Source organism: Alosa pseudoharengus, unplaced genomic scaffold (assembly GCF_046254945.1).
Source record: "Alosa pseudoharengus isolate Yale_2024_CS ecotype anadromous, Long Island Sound unplaced genomic scaffold, YU_APseudo_1.1 YU_APseudo_1.1_scf_14, whole genome shotgun sequence".
Lineage (NCBI taxonomy): Eukaryota > Metazoa > Chordata > Actinopteri > Clupeiformes > Clupeidae > Alosa > Alosa pseudoharengus.
Genome location: NW_027468609.1, coordinates 21,628,994 through 21,635,395, shown reverse-complemented (window position 1 = coordinate 21,635,395; position 6,402 = coordinate 21,628,994).

Genomic DNA, 6,402 nt, shown 5'->3' with positions numbered 1-6,402 from the left:
GTGTAGCGCTGCTGATACCCAGTGTGACAGCGTTTGGCCCCTTTTAATTGATTGTGGTACTGTGTTATTCTTATTTTACATCTCATCTCATTGTACCACTGACGGAGGCCCTCCATAGTGCTGCTCATCATCAGTGTCTGCAGCCTCGTTTTGAGAGTATTTGTATTTTGTGTTTGTCCTGTGTTCATATGACCCATCACTAGCCGGAGGCCTTTTATAGCTGTGGATCTCTAGTGCCAGGGCCATCAAGTTCCCTGGCCTGTACTGTATTTTGTGTTAACCTGGTCAGTTGTGTGTGTGTGTGTGTGTGTGTGTGTGTGTGTGTGTGTGATCCCCTTAACCCTGTGTTGCTTTCCTCTCTGTTTCCCATGAGCTGAGGCCCAAGGTGGAGGTGTAGCGTCCCTTTCGGTGGCGGGATACCCCCTGTTTTTGTGTGCCGTGCCTTCTTTTTCACTTGTTGTGACTATATTTTTCCCGTGTGTGTGAGTGATTGCGCACGTGTGAGTGGGTGACCCCCTGGAGGCTCGCTGGCCTCCCACTGGTAAGCCTCAGTCCTGCCTATCCTTCTCCCCTTCCAGTGTATGCGCATCCATGTGTGTTGGTGAACGTTTGTTCATTGTCAATAAAAGCTTGATTTCCTTTATGGAACCACGTCTCCAATTCAGTTCACGAACCTGAGTGCCTTATTGGGTTAAGGTTACTGATGTTTGTTATATCTTTGGGTGCAAGTCCCATCATGGTGTAGTCAGCAAATATATCTGGGCTCAAAGCCCCTAACAACCACTTGCCACACTTACTTTAGTGCTGGACTTGGACTCGACTTGATCAATAGGGACTCGACTCGGACTCGACGTGGATCAATAGTGACTCGACTCGGACTTGACTCGGATGAGTAGTGGACTTGACTTGGAATTTTTTTTTTATGACTTGGACTTGAACACTGGGGACTCTAACCTGGACTCGGACTCGAGGCATAGTGACTTGACTACAACACTGGTGTCCAGGAGCTTGAATAGTTCAGGAAGTGAATTAGTAGGTTCTCCCAAATATATCAAAACATCATCTGCAAACAACGCAGCCTTATGTTGGTCTCCGTTTATAGGTATGCCTCTTATGCTGTCAGTCTGTCTAATCCACTGAGCAAGGGGCTCTATGTAGAGTGTGAATAGAAGTGGGGATAATCCACAACCTTGCCTTGTACCTTGCTCTAGATTAATACTGTCTGTTAAGTATCCATTGATTTTAATTTGTGCACAAGGGTTCCTGTATAGATTGCTGATTGCTTTAACAAACTCTGTATGGAATCCAAATCTCTCAAGAACCATATATAAGTATGTCCAGCTCACTGAATCAAAGGCTTTTTCAGCGTCTAGACTAACTAGTAGAGCTTCCATCTTATTTTCTCGGATGTGGTTCAGTACAGATAGATAGATAGATAGATAGATACTTTATTGATCCCCAGGGGAAATTCAAGGTCACAGTAGCATACAGACAACACACACACACATTCAATAACAGCAGAAAAGTAATTCAAAGTATATAATATAAAAAACACAACTAAGCAATAAGAGCAGTAGAAGATAAAGAATATACTAAAATACAAATTATACTAAATAACCCTTAATCTAAATCAATTCTAAAAAACAGTATCCACATAGTGGGTGATTAATTAATCAAGATGCGCTTGCAATGACTAAGGCAGGGACTGAGCCTGTGACTCTCTGTGCATAAGGTAAGGTAAGGTGCTCTGTGTGAATAAGTGTCATGGTGATGGTGCAAATGAGTAAGTCAAACAGTGCAACAGTGCAAGAATAACGTCTATATATATATATATATAACTATATTAAGAAAGGTATAAGTGTGGTCACAGTACGGCTGTGGCATGGAGGGAGGGGTTGTGCATATGTGCTAGTATAGCACGCAAACAGTGAGTCAGAAGACAGTGGTAGAAAGTGGATAGTGGACAGACAGTTCAAGACATGGAGGTGGTGAAGAGGCCGACAGACTATGCGGAGAAGTCTATTTCTCCTCTTCCCTTAAGTGAAGCATTGAACAGTTCAATGGCCTTGGGGACGAACAGGCGCGCGGGAACCTATTTTTGACCAGGGTTGCTGAATAACAAAAATATGGATGAATATGAATAATGGATGTCCGACGAAGCCCCCCCCCCCCCCCCCGACATGTTTCGGATTTTGACTGCTAAATAGCCTACGTCATTTTAGTGTGGTGTGCGGGTGATAGCGAGAAGTTTTAGAAAAGTCCTGGGCAGCCACAAATTCCAATGTTCCGCGACAGCACTCCGAGTCCACTGCGCCTCCCTAACCCCACAGAAGCGCACTTGACATCGTTAGCCTATTTCAGTATAGCTAAGGAAAATTACTTTTCTGATCGTCAAAACCACACCAGAGATGTTAGGTAAGGGATAATGCCCGACGAGGTGTCCATTATCAGAAATAAATGAACGACGCGGAGGCGTGAACTGTCCGACGCAAAGCGGAAGACGGTTGCTTCTGCGAAGTCCATTTATTTCTGATAATGGACGCATCGAAGGGCATTATCCCGTTATACCATGGTCACTTACGAAATAAATAAATATGAAATCAATTATTAATACTAAATGAGTTTTAGAGTTAAAATTGTTCGTTTTTTCAGCTGTTTTTGCAATGCTGTGGAATGTTGATAAGTCACAGCTGAGCGGACTAACTCAGGTGTTGTCAAGCAACGTCATAATAATTTTATAGGTGTAGTATATCACTTTTTAAATGACACCCTTTTCAACCTAGACCATGGTATAAGCTTTAAATATAGGCTAATAATCAGGCTGCAATGATCTCGCAAATCATTTCTGAATAGCCTAAAGTGTGTCGTCTCCACAGCAAGTAGGCCTATGTTTCCTAATTTCTATCTTAGCGACTAGTATAGTGAAATGATTTCACTAGCTATAGGCCTACATTTATTAGTTTCTTTCAGCTTATCCATGCTTTTTTTGAATGTGTAAATCGCATAGAATATGTAGGTCTATATCAACCGTAGGCCTAGGCTACACACTTGATCGCTATCACATAGCTGAAACCACGCTACGGTTCTAACTGACTCACGTTCACGTTGATCTCGTAACTGTTCATTTTTAGTAGCGTATATTCGAACCTATCCTTTTTTGCTATTTGGCTCATCATTTCACATACAAAAATATAAATAATGTCAGACAGCGAATTAGTAATTATTTAAAAATATATATAATATTTTTTAAAAATCTATCTCCTGCCAGCAGGGGGTGCTGCAGCACCCTCAGCACCCCCCTTCCCGCGCCCTTGAGGACGAATGACTTCCTCAGTCTGTCTGTTGTGCAAGGCAGTGAGCGAAGTCTCCAGCTGATCAGGCTCTTCTGCTTAGTACATGTAGTGACCGTCTAATATTGTCGTGAGTCTGTCTCTGCAGGATAAATCCTGTTTGATCTGTGTGTATGACCTAGGGCTGTAACGATTTACGATTCGAAACCGAAATCGCGACATTCATATCCACGATACTGTGTCGCGGTGTGAAAAGGCAGAATCGCGACACACCCTTTCTAGTGTTTCACGCAGTGCTTTGCAGCTTATGCGGCCGCAAAAGCAACCCACAATTCCCGCTTTACTTATCGGTAGCCTACGTTGTCCAAAAACAAATAAATAAATACATAATAATTTCATACCTCTCCTTGCTTTCATTGTAGACTATGTGTGCAACTTTACCAAACAGTATAGAAGTAAACCCCCTCTCCTTGCCCTGCTCTCTCTCGCGCTCCCTCCCTCTCACTCTCCCTCCCTCTCCTGCTCAATGAACACGCGCGACTTAAATAAAACCTTCACAATCGTGAAAGCAAGGACGCATAGACGACTATCTAAATTACTATTAAATCCGCTTAGCATCATTAGCATGCTGCACATATTTGTTTAAAACTCTTGCATTGAAGTTGACTGATCATCTCAATACCAACGTTTCCCAAAAGGGCCTGTCCCAAGGAGAACAAGTATTACCTTGAAACTTAAACACACATGGGGAAACTGAACAGTCCAATCAGTAGACTATGATAGGCTAAGCTATATGCTACTTTGTTTACAATATTTCCAGGCTTCAACCAGACAGCTGAATTAAACAGGTAGAGTTGTAATAAAAAATAGTAGGCCTAGGCTATAGGCTAATATGCATAAAGTGTGCTGTCATAAATATCAGTCCTTCAGAAAAATATTTTTATATCAGGATATAAAATAATAGATATATTATATTGTAATCCTCTGTTTCTGTGTTCTGAGGGAGGCTATTAAAATATTATTTAATAAAATGTCTAGCCCCCCCCCCCCCCCCAAAAAAAAAAAAAAAAAAAATCGAGATTCATATCGAACCGTGGGTCAAAAATCGTGATACAAACCGAATCGTGAGGTTGGTGTATCGTTACAGCCCTAGTATGACCTGTGGTAGAATCTTTTCAACTCTCTTTGCAAGAATTGTAATTGTTTGCAAGAATTGTATAGTTTGTAGTCTGTATTAAGTACTGATATCGGCCTATATGATCCACATTCCAGTCTATCTTTTCCCTCCTTCGGTATCACTGAGATAGTTGCTTCTCTCCATGTTGGTGGGGTATTCCCCTGTTTGGGAGCTAAGTTAAAGGTTTTAAGTAGGCTAGGTATCAGCTCTGATCGGAAGGTCTTGTACCATTCAGAAGGGAACCCATCTGGGCCAGGTGATTTGTTTGCTTTTAGCCTGGAAATTGCATTATTGAGCTCCTCTTCAGTTATTTCAGCTATTAGTTTATTGCTTTGATTTTTTGATAGTGTAGGTATCTTGAGGGACTCCAGAAATCTTTTAATTTGACTTTCTTCTTCTAGCTGTGGCTGTGTGTACAGAGCTTTGTAATAGCTTTGGAAAGCCATTTGTATCTCATTTTGTTTATACAGAAGTTTTCGAGTTTGGATCCTTGATTTTATATATTGTGCTATCCGCTTGTTGTTTTTGCAATTTCCTCGCCAAAAGCTTTGCAAACCTTTTGTTTTGTATAAACCATATTTTTTTGTATTTCTTGTGTGTACATAACATTTATCTCATTTCATATTTCCTTGAGCCTTGGAGGAGGGCCAGAGCTTGAGTCCCCTTTATGTTTAGCCTCAAGCTCTTTTAGTTCACTGATTAATTCTGATAATCTTAGTTGTCTTTCTTTCTTTTTGCGTGTGCAGTAAGAAATTATTTCTCCTCTAACAACAGCTTTTAATGTGTCCCATAAAATATCTTGACCTACCTCTCCATTATCATGTTCTACCAAAGTTCTTACAATTTCTGCTTTCATTTTGGTTATGAATTGTTGATTATTCAAAATCCCTGTATTTAGTCTCCATAATGTATTTCTAGGATTGCTACTTATTTGTATTGATAGGACGCCTCTTCTACTATCTCACAGTCATGTATTCTGTGGTGGTCTCTTTTAAAAATAAAAAAATAATCAATTCTGGAATATACTGCATGTGGGTGTGAGTAATGAGTGTAGTCCCTACCAGTTGGGTTAAGATCTCTCCAAAGATCTATCACACCCAACTCCCCCATGAGGGCCTAAGTTTCTTATGTATGGGGGTTAAAAAAGTACCCTTTGAAGAATCTAGCCTTGGATTGAGGCGTATGTTCCAGTCTCCTCCGCAAATGACAATACCAGTTGGTGTGTGTGTGTTTTTATGTGTGTGTCTTTATGTATGTGTACATAAATAAAGCAAATCAAGGAACCACCTACTCTTTGCGATAAGTGCCATGGGATCTTTAACAACCATGGGGAGTCAGGACCTCAATTTAACATTCATGCAAAGGAAAATATCTCCTGCAGTACAGTGTCCCTGTCACTGCAATAAGACATTGGGATTGATATTGTTTGGTGGCTTTTGGCCACAGGGAAGAGTGCCACCTACTGGCCAGCCACCAACACCACTTCCAGCAGGAATACTCTTCCAAGGAGGTTTCTTATCCAAGTACTAACTAAGCCTGCTTAGCTTCAGTAATTCAGCTAAGTCAGGGTATCTGCTGGTCTGGCTGCTGGCTAAAAACAAAAGGTGAAAGGCATATATGATTCTAACTGTCTCACTGAATTGCATTATGCACACTCAATTCTCACTGGTATCTGCTAGATAACAAGTACCAAAACATGATTAGTTCATAGATTTCACATGTAAAATACATTTTATACAACCCCTCCCCCATCTTGCCTGTTCATAATTCTGAGAAATTCTTGAATTGTGTGCATGTGTGCGTGTACATGTTTATGTTTGTGTGTGTGTGTGTGTGTGTGTGTGTATGTGTGTGTGTGTGCATGTGCATGCATGCATATGTCTACTGTGTGTGTATGTGTCATACGTATGATTACTGTGAATGCATGTGTGTGTG